The sequence below is a fragment of the Astatotilapia calliptera genome, chromosome 16 (assembly GCF_964374335.1).
Source record: "Astatotilapia calliptera chromosome 16, fAstCal68.1, whole genome shotgun sequence".
NCBI lineage: Eukaryota > Metazoa > Chordata > Actinopteri > Cichliformes > Cichlidae > Astatotilapia > Astatotilapia calliptera.
The window spans coordinates 33,822,132-33,834,784 of record NC_137437.1 but is presented as its reverse complement, the minus strand read 5'-3'; positions in this window follow the sequence as shown (position 1 = coordinate 33,834,784).

Below are 12,653 nucleotides of genomic sequence, written 5' to 3'. Positions count from 1 at the left end.
ATACGCTATTTTCTGCAAGTACCGCCGCTTCGGCTCTGGACGCAATCGGTCTCTATACAGTCCATTCTCTTTTGAGCTGCTTTTAAGCATCTTTCTTGTGTTTGTTTTGATTTGTGGACCTGGAAAATGGCGCAGCGCTCCCACAATACATTGCGGCGTGACGTCAACTGCAAAGCCCTGTAACTAACCACATCTAATTCTCTGTCTATATTTTCAATAACAAATTGTCAGCTTATTTCATGACCACCTTACTTTTATGCAACCTTAGTTTTTATGGCTACTCTGAGTATTATTAGCTAAGCTAACATTAGCTACTAACCTACTGTTAGCTACTCTGTTAGTGATGTAAGTTGATAGTATTTGGTGTAAGTTAATAACTACAAGAGAAATTTAAATACAACTTAACTAATTAAAAAAGTTAGTAGTAATTACTTACCTTGCAGTCCTACAGCAGTACCTAGAATATAGGTTTGATTCCACATATATTGTTATAAAACTTTGTTTTATGCAAGCATCGATATATGAGGCATGTCAGGCTATTTCTATTTAGGCTTATTACAAAGAAACTACCACAGGTGTTTCCTGGTAATAATCAAACACTTTGCTTTAATAGGTTATTAATATGTTATTAAATAGAAACAAACAGTTTTGCATTTTGCAGCTCTTTTTCCTCACAGAGCTACCAGAGGTAAATAAGTGGTAATAACTTAGAAATTACCTCATTATTATTTTCTTGTTACCCTACTATTAGCACTTTATTACTGAGCTGTATTTCCGCATTATTACCACCAGTTTTGGGGCCCTTTATATCCAGCTTCATAAGACTTTTTGTAATATTATTCAACTGTAACCAATGTTGCTACCATGATGTTACTTTGATCTTAAGTGGTTTTTACTTTGGTAGTTGTATAGCGACAACTTAAGTGGTAATAACAACATTATTATGCTCTTGTCTCCCACTTGTAATCCTACTATTACCCCGTTATTACTGAGCTGTAAGATAAAGTACTACCAAATAATTAATAGGATATTAAGAATAAAAAATCAGCAGCAGAATTTAGAAAGATAATAACGAAACCAAATCCAGGAATTAAAGTGTAAAGTGTAATACACTGGCAGTGTGTTTGTTTTGTTTGGTCATTTCACTGGGTCAACACCCCTCCCCTCCTCCTCCCCCTCACCCCAAGTGCTGAGTTGTGCAGTTTGTGTTTTTAGGCCTGCTGGTTCTACTCCTGGGGAAGAGCAGCCCATCGTTGATCAGGCTTCTCTGTGCATTTATGACAGTATGCAGAGTGTGGCTGACGTCATCCATGTACAGCAGCTTGTCCTGAGTCTCTGCCGCTGTCATCAAACATATAAAAGCTTGAATTAGCTTATCCGACTCCCTGTGGCTGGAGCAAAGATAATTTTTATAGTAGGCTGTTATAAACTTTGGGACTAGAAGAATTATTCCAGAAGACTGTGTGTGTGTGTGTGTGTGTGTGTGTGTGTGTGTGTGTGTGTGTGTGTGTGTGTGTGTGTGTGTGTGTGTGTGCATTTTTAAATTACATTTTAATGCTTTTATTTCAGCCTTGAAAATATGCAGCAAGCTCTTATACTTAGGAAGTTGTTGAATTAAATGTTGGAGTGAAATAAGGCCAATTTTTGTCCTTACCTAGACTGTTGATTATTATTATTATAATAATTGTTATTATTCAGAATTGCATACCCCTGATCATGATTACGTCTTAGTCTATTTTGACCTTGTTACCGCCAAATTGTTCGTATTTTAACTCACCAAGGACTACGGGCTGAGGTGGAGGAGTGGCCACAGTTTATAAATCTACTTTTCACTGTCGCCAGCTGTCACCTGTCACTTTCTCCAGTTTTGAACTGAATATGTTTGAGCTTGGTAGCAGTCATCCTGTTCTTTGTGCGGTGATCTACCGTCCACCAAAATATAATAGGAACTTTGTTAATGACTTCTCTGAGTTCTTGGCTGAAATAATGCCAAAGTATGACAAGGTTTTAATCTTGGGTGATATGAATATTCATGTGTGTTGTCCTACTAAACCATTGGCAAAGGACTTTTTAAACCTACTTGATGCTTTTAATGTTTTGCAGTCTGTCACTGGTCCCACTCATAAATATGGACACACTCTGGATCTGGTTTTGTCTTATGGTTTACCTGTTTATAATCTTCAAATTTATGATGTCGTCTTTTCTGATCATATGCCTGTATTGTTTGAAACTTCTCTTCCCTGTAATATCACTACCTGTGGCCCTCCTACTGCTTCTCGCATGTTTAAACCATCAAGTGCCGTCCAGTTCTCTACCGCCTTTAATAAGGCCTTAAATGTTGACTCAGAGCTCTCAGTCTGTGCCGACACTGAGGTGCTGACTGCAAAATTCTTATCTACTTGTCAAATCATTCTGGATACTGTTGCTCCTCTGAAGGTCAGGCGGCCTAAATTGAAGTCTGAGCCGTGGCTGAACGACATCACTCGGGCTGCTCGAAGAGAGTGCAGAAAAGCAGAACGCAAATGGGAAAAAGACAAGCTACAAGTGTCTTACGATATCTTAAGAGATAGCTGGCATAGATATCAGAAAATTGTCAAGAACCAGAAATCCGCCTATTTTGCAGGTGTTATTAATGACAACTGCCATAAGCCCCGTGTCTTATTTAGTATTTTAAGCTCTGTTCTTAACCCTCCCCAATCCTACTGTATAGAAGCTTCTGCTGAAACTTGTGAAGCTTTTTTAAATTTCTTTGTGGAGAAGATTTTATCTATTAGAGCACATATTTTACCCCCTTCTTATGACCCTTCTGTTATTTTTACGCCTTTAGCAATTTTTAGCCATTTTGAACCTGTGTCTCTATTTAAACTGGGTAAAATTGTCACCCAAATCAAGTCTGGCTCTCCCAGTGATGTTCTTCCACCTCGCTTTTTTAAAGAAGTTTGGGGCACTATTGGACCTTATATTCAAAGGCTTATAAACAGCAGCCTGACTTTAGGCCATGTACCTGCAATTTTTAAACAGGCAGTGGTCCAGCCTCTGCTGAAACGCCCTGGCTTGGATGCCTCTTTGTTGAGTAATTTCAGACCTATTTCAAAGCTTCCTTTTGTTTCTAAAATTTTAGAAAAAGAAGTGTGCTCACAGCTGCAGACTTTTTTAGAGAGTCAAAACATTTTTGAGGTATTTCAATCTGGTTTTAAAGCACTTCACAGCACAGAGACTGCACTTTTGAGAGTTTTTAATGATATCTTATTAACTGCTGACTCTGGGAAGTCTGTCTTACTTGTGCTTTTGGATCTCACAGCAGCTTTTGATACAGTAGATCACAATATTTTGATTTATCGTCTAGAACATCATGTTGGAATTAGAGGCACTGCCTTGGAGTGGTTTAAGTCATACCTCTCTGATAGAAGTTTTTCAGTCTCACTTGGTAAATTTCATTCATCTTCCGCCCCCCTCCCATGTGGTGTACCTCAAGGATCCATCCTTGGGCCCCTTCTTTTTAGTATTTATTTACTTCCCCTTGGCCATATTATTAAAAAACATAAAGTCTCATTTCATTTTTATGCAGATGATTGTCAAATTTATCTACCGATGAAACACAATGACCTTAACCCCCTCAGGCCTATTTTAGAATGTCTTAAGGATATCAGAGCATGGTTGGCTCTGAATTTTTTAAACTTTAACGAAAAGAAGACTGAAGTCATTATATTTGGGCCGAATGGACCTGGTGTCCCTCCATCTGACTTGGGTCCTCTTAATTCGTGTGTCAAATCAATTGTCACCAACCTTGGAGTAAAATTTGACACAGCTCTTAAAATGGACAAACAAGTAAATACAGTGGTGAGAAAAAGCTTTTTTCAGTTGAGGCAGCTCTCTAAAGTAAAACCTTTTATTTCTTTTTGTGACTTGGAGAGAGTTTTGCACGCATTTATGACCACTCGCCTTGATTATTGTAATGGACTTTATATTGGTATTGATCAGGCTTCACTATCACGCTTGCAAATGGTCCAGAATGCTGCTGCTCGCCTGTTGACAGGGACACGCAAACGTGAGCACATTACCCCTGTTCTTGCCTCCTTACACTGGTTGCCTGTCCATTTTAGAATTCATTTTAAAATTTTATTGCTTGCTTTTAAAGTTTTAAATGGCCTGGCTCCGTCTTACCTGTCAGACCTTTTACACCAATACACTCCACAAAGGTCTCTCAGATCATCTGACCAGTCACTCCTTGCTGTCCCCATGTCGAGACTGAAACACCGAGGAGACCGAGCTTTCGCTGTTGTGGCCCCCAAACTATGGAACAAACTGCCCCTCCATATTAGGCAGGCCCCAACACTTGAAATGTTTAAATCACTTTTAAAAACACACTTTTTTTCAAAGGCCTTCTAGGAGTGTTATCAGAGCCAGTTTGTAGTCAGTTTTTAGTCAGCTGTTGGTCATTCTTAATCTTTTTACTTTGTTAATCTTATTCATTGTATATCTTATTGTTTATTCTACTCATGTTGATTTATTTTTATCTTCTTTTTCAATTATATATTTGTTTTGTTTATTGATTTCATTGTATGCTTAAAGTATGGTTTTAACTGCTATCTCTGTTTTATTATTGGAAAGCACTTTGGTCAACTTTGTTGTTTTTAAAAGTGCTATATAAATAAAGTTGGATTGGATTGGATTGGATTGTTTAGCTTTTTGCACAAGGTGTGCAATACTCAGAGACATGGCCAAGGTAAGAAAGGCTGAAAGACGACCACCACTGAACAAGACACACAAGCTGAAACGTCAAGACTGGGCCAAGAAATATCTCAAGACTGGTTTTTCTAAGGTTTTATGGACTGATGAAATGAGAGTGAGTCTTGATGGGCCCGTGGCTGGATTGGTAAAGGGCAGAGAGCTCCAGTCCGACTCAGACGCCAGCAAGGTGGAGGTGGAGTACTGGTTTGGGCTGGTATCATCAAAGATGAGCTTGTGGGGCCTTTTCGGGTTGAGGATGGAGTCAAGCTCAACACCCAGTCCTACTGCCAGTTTCTGGAAGACACCTTCTTCAAGCAGTGGTACAGGAAGAAGTCTGCATCCTTCAAGAAAAACATGATTTTCATGCAGGACAATGCTCCATCACACGCGTCCAAGTACTCCACAGCGTGGCTGGCAAGAAAGGGTATAAAAGAAGAAAAACTAATGACATGGCCTCCTTGTTCACCTGATCTGAACCCCATTGAGAACCTGTGGTCCATCATCAAATGTGAGATTTACAAGGAGGGAAAACAGTACACCTCTCTGAACAGTGTCTGGGAGGCTGTGGTTGCTGCTGCACGCAATGTTGATGGTGAACAGATCAAAACACTGACAGAATCCATGGATGGCAGGCTTTTGAGTGTCCTTGCAAAGAAAGGTGGCTATATTGGTCGCTGATTTGTTTTTGTTTTGTTTTTGAATGTCAGAAATGTATATTTGTGAATGTGGAGATGTTATATTGGTTTCACTGGTAAAAAGAAATAATTGAAACGGGTATGAGCTTCCTCCGAAGGGTGGCTGGCCTCTCCCTTAGAGATAGGGTGAGAAGTTCGGCCATCCGGGAGGGGCTCAGAGTAGAGCAGCTGCTGCTCCACATCGAAAGGAGCCAGCTGAGGTGGTTCGGGCATCTGACAAGGATGCCCCCTGGGCGCCTCCTGGGTGAGGTGTTCCAGGCATGTCCCACCGGGAGGAGGCCCCGGGGCAGACCCAGGACACGCTGGAGAGATTATATCTCTCGGCTGGCCTGGGAACGCCTTGGTATTCCCCCGGATAAGCTGGAGGAGGTGGCTGGGGAGAGGGAGGTCTGGGCCTCTTTGCTTAGGCTGCTGCCCCCGCGACCCGGCCAAAGCGGATGAAGATGGATGGATGGATGGGTATATATTTGTTTTTTGTTAAGTTGCCTAATAATTATGCACAGTAATAAGTCACCTGCACACACAGATATCCCCCTAAAATAGCTAAAACTAAAAACAAACTAAAAACTACTTCCAAAAACATTCAGCTTTGATATTAATGAGTTTTTTGGGTTCATTGAGAACATGATTGTTGTTCAATAATAAGATTATTCCTCAAAAATACAACTTGCCTAATAATTCTGCACTCCCTGTAGTTTTACTTCCCCTGTGTCGTCATTATTTTCATTCGTATCAGCTGTTTCCCCATGTGTTTGCACTTCCCCTGATTACCTCTTGTGTGTATTTAGCCTCTAAGGTTTCATTTGTTGCTTGTCTGCCATGAAGATCTTCATTTGCTCATGCCAAGTCTTCACGTTCCAGGTTTTTCCATGCCAGGTTTCCATGTTCATCTTTCAGATTTTTTTATGTTTTGGCTTAGTTCTCCCAGTTTAGGTTATTGTTTAGTTTTGCCTTTTCCTTTTTGTTTTCTACTGTTAACCAGCCTTAAATAAACGTCTCGCTTCCTGTTAAGATAAAGTTTTGTTTTTCGCATGTCAGCACTTGGGTCCTCCACAGTCAGCTTCAACTAACTGTGACACAAAATTATATTGTCAGTCAAAATGCAGTTTACTCCAAGTCCATCATCACTTGCATTGGTCAGCAATGATATGCCCAGTATATCTGACGTGACTTTTACAGAAAGGCAAGCAGAGATGATTGCCCTTCCTCCACTACATTCATCTAACACGATTAAAATAAAACACACCATCTGTACACTCCACATGGGCTCTTCATCTTTCTGCCCTCCTTCCTGGCTGAAGAATTGTAAAATATAATTACTACTATAGACAAGTAAGTATCATATATTACTAAAAATTATTTGTTATTAGTTTAAAATGATAAGTGGTGGAGGATTTTTTTAAACCATTCCTTTGGAAAAACAAACAGTGCAATTGTACGAAAACCCTTCAGACCACAAACTATTACTGGAAAATTGTGCATTAAGTATCAAAATTAAAATAATTATTCTTCAAAACATGTTCCCCATCAGTGTTAAATGAATCAATGCCATTGCTACACATGTTTAAGACTGAGCCGATTTTAAATACTTTTGATGCTTTTTAATGTTCAACATCATATTCTATAAAACATATTTTTGTAGTGGCTCTTCTGTGATGACCTCTAGGTAGGTGGGAGGTATGATAAGGTTAACGATCAATATCTATAGAGAAAATTAAAATATGAATGAAAACTGAAGGTGGAGTGTTGACAAAACAGCTAGTTAAATGTATTCCATTCAGACATTCTCATAGATGCTAATCTAAAAGTGCTGCTGAGACTGCACCTGCTCAACTTGCCTGTTTGATGGACATGGTCAGAGCTGCTGTCTGTCTCCATCTTCATCATTTCAGCTTTCCTTGCTAATTCCTTGCTAATGCTAATGCACTAAAGCAGTTACTGATAACTTTTTCAAACACCATCTTCTGTGTATCACACATACTGGCCAAGGTGGTTAGCAAGAGGAAAGACATCTGTTACGATGCTCAATCACTTATGTGCATTTACTTGCTAATGCTAGCCATGTTTCAAAATGAACTGCAGGTCCTGGCTGATCTCAGAACAGTAAAAGCTGAGGCACTGGCAGCTTGCCTCATAGGCTTCTCTCTCATTAGTTGACACGGAGCTTTCAGTGACAATGGCCATTCTCAATATGCGTACTTGTGTGTACTTGCATTCTCATGGACTTGTGATACGTCATCAGTCACAGACAAAGTAATGTTCCAATTCAGAATACGCATCAAGCCAAATGTGTTCTTGCTCCTCCTATTTTATCGAGCATGGACTTCGTGCAGCCAAATATCCCAGAATGCATTTTGTCCAAACTCAAACGTGGCAATGGTGGAGGATAGTGGCTAAAAAGTTTGAAATATTACTGTTTCTAGGTCACAAAAAAAACTTTTAAGATATTTTCAAGTGAGAATGTAGCTGAGTAAACTTCAAATATCTGCTCTGTTTATCAAGACACCACATATCCCCACCGCCCCTACTTTAGTGTTTCTGGTCATAATTGTCCGGCCCTTGTTAATTACTCATATTTGTAAAAGTGCTCTGACATTTTCGGAGATGTCTGTTACCCCACCAGTTCAATCACTGACCGGGAGGACGAGGCTCACTAGAGCCGGCGAGAACAGTGGACTCCCAGCACATAATTTTCAACCTTGTGTATTTATGTTCTTCATCATGTCGTCAGTCTTGATGTCCTCCCGTCATGTTTCTCCCCATGCTGTGTGCTTCATGTTTTGCCTCTTACTTACCACACCAAGAGTTTATTGTTTGGTACTTTTAGTTAGTAGTTCTCAGCACCTCTGGAGTCCTGTGTTTGGGTCCAACCTCTGCTTGCCACACAGCCAGGCCTTGGTAGGTCTGTAGATCCAAAGTAAACAATTTTAAAACCAAAGGTGATCTTAAAGCCAAACATTATTGTCAAAAGATGGTAATTATTGAAGGTAGTTAAAAGAAAAATAAAAGCAATAACTTTTAATTATAATGAATCTTTCACAACACACCAACCCACTGACATAAATATGCTCAGTAATATGAAGTAAAAAGTAAGTAAAATGCAGTCAATAATAAACATCTGTGCCTTCAGTTTGTTCATTTGTTTTGCTCATGTTCATGTTTTAAAATGTATCACAACTTTAGTTATTGCAGCAGGTAGCCACGATGAGGAGCTATTATGCAAGAGTTATAAAGTGAATAAATCCATCATTCACCTTCTGTTGCATGAAACCACAACCAGACTGTTATGTAAAGGAAATCCTGCAAAATTTGAAATGGGGTTTAGAAGGCACATCAGGGTCTAATCAAAGAAAATGTCACAGTTGTTTGTGCAAAACACTGAGAGGCACAACACACTTAAAAAGATTTTAATGAACTCTGAAATTAGTAACAGGTAGGATTTTGCAGCAGTTCAGAACAGTACTGGAATTATTATCAATATGATGTACGAAGGTAGTCTCAATAAGACTGAGACCTGTGTAAAAAAATAATTATAAATATAATATAAAACAACATATTAAAGATGATCACAAATTAAGAAAAAAAAAGCAAGAGTAGTTATTTTTTTGTGGCTTGTTATAGGAACCAAAGTATTTAAACCTGTTTTTTCCAAGTTCACTGTGAAGAAGAGGTACAGTCCTATGCAGTACAGAACTGTAAATAAATATCATAAAATGTTGCGCTCTATTGCTGAGCAGCACAATCCCTCTGTCAAATAAGATGCATGGGCGAGTAAAAAAAGAATCATCTGTGATCAATCATGATGCACTGTGATACACTAAATCTACTTCAAAGTGGATGTAGAAGCATGCATATAAAATATATCACCATAATCAATGTAGACAAAATTGTGAATTAGATGCAACAACGTGTGAATGAGAAGTAAGATTTAGATGTAAAAATCTGATCTTTGTCTTTAATTTTCTTGAAAGGCATTCCATATTGTTTTTAAAAGGAGTCTATCATCCAGCCAGAGTCTAAAGTATTTATAACAATCAACAGTTTCAATTTTATGATCATGAAGGGTCTGAATATGAACTGTAGGCTGGGTCCTTTTATGTGCGTGTGTGTGATTGCCGAATTGAATCACACACAGACTGTTTACATTACATTAAAAATACTGTAAACTTGGAAAAACATACATAAAAGAGGTCCAAAAATAGATCCCTGAGGAACACCTTTGGTATATTACTGGTGAGTGGACTTGACTTTAAACTCAGGTTCTAATAGAAAGATAGTACTTAAACCATTTCAAGGACTGTTTATCCAAACAAACTGAGAATACTGTTTCTAATTCCAAATTGATCTCCAAATTTCCCAGTTCACTGAGATATTGCATTTAAAAAATAATACAGATGAACAGGAGCTGTAAATGAATGAAGCAGTGTAATACAGTAACTTTTGCATTAGGAATTGCCATATCTATTTACGTTTTGTTGCACTGGAGTCACCAGCAGTTGCTGGTAACAGATGAATGTGATTTTAATGACATTCATTATGACTAATACCACATGCAGTCATTAACTTTGCTTTTCAGTCTCATGTTAAAGTACAGCACACTCTATTTTCACTTCTTCACTTGCCCACCTTAGTGGGTAAGTGACCTTTGGGACCTGTGATAAGCAGTTAGCACTGTCATAAATACTGTCATAAATACTGTCATAAATACTGTACATCTAATAAATGTGTTCTGGACAAGAAACTAAGACAAAAGAAAGCCTACCAAAGTAACTTTACCTCCTAATATAGTTTTCAGTGAAAACTGAATTATTTTTCTATGAAAACATGCAGGGTGTGACTTTGCTGTTAATACCCCCAGAAACACAACTCCTCTCCATTTAGATTTGGCCCATTTAAATTTTGCCAATGCAGTCAACTTGAGGGCATTCAGGTCCCCCCCCCACCACCACCACTGCTTGAAGTTAGGTCTCTCCTATTGTCAGTTTCAACTTTCAGTTTGATTTGTTGGTTTATATTGTCTGTCTGTATTCGGGTTCTAAATACTGCGCTTCATAACATAGCACATATTACGGCAGGGCCGTGCAGAGACGTTTAAAGGGGCGGGTGCTCAAAGTTAAAAAGGGGCACATTGAACCAGGCTGAATAACAACAACACACATTCATCAAGAATCTAATATAGGAAGGGCAGGGCTGTGTTGATCTGAGACTGTAGACATTAAAAAGTTCATAGGAGAGATGGTAGCTGATTAAACAAGTGTCATGAGATAATAACAAAATGCAAAGATTGGTGACAGCGCTTGGAACCATAAGGCAACAAAAAACTGTGAGAAATAATTTAGGCTCTGCCTGTGAATCACTCTTTGCTTCTCTTCTTCCTTCCATCCCATCATTTCATATATCACTCTCCACTTGCTGTCTATCTGAGAACAAGGCACAACTTGCTATTGCAATAAATATAATCTAATTATCCACACCTAACAACTCCAGCACTTAATCTATAATAAAATGATGACAGAAAAATGTTATAGCACTGCCTTTAGTAGCCTCACACAGCTCCTACTGTTTCCTCCTCATGTCCTTACCAGGCATGTCTGGACAATGTTATATCATGAGTAATATTTTTTTTTTAAATCTATCTAAATAAAACACACACATGCAAGCACACACAATGACATTTTAGACCTTCTTCAGAATACTGTACAGGGCTCGCAAAATCGCTAGCCCGACGTCCCGGGGCTAGCGATTTTTCCAGTCGGGCTACCAAAATCTTTCTCTGCCCTGCCCGTCGGGCTATCGTAGAAAGGAAAAGTATGTCAATGCTTTTGCATTCTTTCAGAAATGTAGCTGGGTAATTATGTCATTGGCATCGGTGAGCCACTGTCAATATGTGACATATTGAAATCGCGTTTGAATTTGCGCTTGTTTTTTTGCTTTCACTTTGCAATCGCATGAACTGTGTATAGAGAGCGACAGTACTGATTGGTGAGTGATGATAATTTGCGCACCAATTCCTCTGACATCGTCTTATTAATCGTTAGCTTACTATGCAAACATGACAAGTGAAATCTCCCGCAGCTTAAACATGTGAGAGGTTGATCGCGCAGAGAATCGCTGAGCTTATGTGAGTGCGTGTGTAAAAGCAGCAGGATATATATTTCAGTTCTGCTGAGCCAAATAAGACAGGTCAGGGTGAAGAAGTGACAGCCAAAGAAAAGCTTACCGCAAAACGGAAAAGTTATGACAAATCAGACTATAAGGCAAAAAGAAAGTGCAGCTTTATGGTTTCATGGACAAAATAATTTCTGTGGCTGCAATATGACGAGCTAAATAACCAGGGCTGCACATAAGTGGTCCGCAGGTGCGCATTCGCTGTCAAAATAGAAAACGTGCACAAGATAAGAAGTTGCAACGCTTGTTTGCTTACATAAGATTTTCTGGAGGAGGACAGACATTTGTTTAGAACTCTTAAAGATGTCGAAGAAGCTCCTTTAAGCAATTACTTTGGTGTTCCTCTACCTCCAAAGAAATGTCAGGAGTCAGAATCACAAAAGAAGCGTGTATTCTCGGAAAACTGGTTGCAGGAGGTGAGCTGGCTTCAAACAAATGATGAACACACAGAGATGTGATGCAGAATGTGCCGTGAAAATCCCACTCTAGCGGACAAAAACAGTGCCTTTTATATGGACGCAAACGTCCATATAAACTTCTTATCTGGTGCGCGTCTTTTATTTTGACAGGGAATGCGCACATGCGGACCACTTATGTGCACCCGTGCAAATAACATAGGCCTAATGTTCTGCCGGGTGTGTTGTTGGTTTTCCCTCGATTTCTGAGTCGACAAGCGCCTTTGTTACTGGGACCAGTCATTTTAAGAAAGGCCCCCATTAGAGCCCATGAGAAATGCAAGAAATGCATTATTGCTCAGTCTGCAATATCTTTCCCAGAACAAACACCAATTGCAAATAACATACTAAAAATAAACCTGAAAAATCTGTTTAGAACAGCGTACTGTGTTGCAAAGAGTGAACTACCTCTGGCAAAATTTAGCAGTCTTTGCAAACTTCAAAAAGCAAATGGCCTCGATCTTGGTTCCACTTGCCTCTTACCCGTGACTTCAGTGGAAATTTCATATTCAGGATCTGACACAGACTGATTCATGTTCTACAGTTCTTACAAGTTCATAGAAATTTCTGTTCAATTAGAACCAAATATTTGAGTTGATGATTG